Raw genomic sequence first — 1,133 nt, 5'->3', positions numbered from 1 at the left:
TTATTTGGATCCTCAGTGAATAGTTACTCCTTCATCACAGATGAGTCAACTGAGTCTCAGGGCGTTTCAGCCAGGAACTCAAAGCCACAAAGCAAGGCCGGGGCCTCGAGCCCGCTCTGTCTGACCCCTGGCCCGAGTTCCTTAGGGTTTGCCTCTGCTGCTTTGTAGTGACAATGACAGGGTCTCTAGAGTGCACACCCACCCACCCCACCCCCATCAAGCCTCCTAGGCCATTTCTAGAAACCAGGAGAGCTGCTCCGAAGGAAAATCTCCATTTGACTTCAAGCCACTGAATCTGTTTTGTGATGGGCTTTGTTGTTTAATACATGCAGACGCATAAAACAGCTAGATACGACCCATAGCACGCGTTTTATGAATGCTCAGTTACTCTCATCCTATGAGGCACCAGCCTGGACTCTGTTTAAGCCCGAACTTCAGAGCCCAGCCGGGGTCTGTTCGCCTCTCCTCCCATCCTCTTGAAAGCCTCCTCCAGTTCTCATGTGGTGTGTTCTGCATTCCCATGACCTGAACCACACCCACTGCGGCGCTTCCAGAGGGCAGGGATGACATCTGACCTCGCTGATGATCTCTTGGCCCCTGGCACGTCCTTGCCCCAATTATAGGTTCTGTGAACCTGACCTGTTCGAGGGTATAAAAAGATTCCCTGGGTAGTGCTAAAGGTTTGCACTTGGCTGTTAACTGAAGGATTGGCAGTTTGAGTCCACCTAGAGGTGCATCAGAATCTACTTCTGGAAAATCAGCCACTGAAAACCCTATGGAGTACCGTTCCACTCTGTAACACATGGGGTCACCGTGAGTCAGAATTGACTCAGTGGTAACAGGTTTGATTTTCTTTTTCGGGGGGTGGGGGGAGGAGTGTGATGGGGACTTTGCTCAGCACCAGGTGGACCAAAGACAGCGCTCCAGGCCGGGCTGGCGTGGACGGGGAGCCCAGAGGCAATGGGCCTGCCTGCTACTGTTGGGCAGTATCACACGCAGCCCGTGGGACCCTCTCTGGCACACCTGGTACCTACATGTCTACGGGGAGGCCGCAGTCCACGGTGAGGGAGAAGGATCCTTCGGACACGGCCAAGACCAGCGTGTGCCACCGGCTGTCCATCAGTGCCAGATCC

This window comes from Trichechus manatus, unplaced genomic scaffold (assembly GCF_000243295.1).
Source record: "Trichechus manatus latirostris isolate Lorelei unplaced genomic scaffold, TriManLat1.0 scaffold00128, whole genome shotgun sequence".
Lineage (NCBI taxonomy): Eukaryota > Metazoa > Chordata > Mammalia > Sirenia > Trichechidae > Trichechus > Trichechus manatus.
This window is presented reverse-complemented; position numbering follows the sequence as displayed.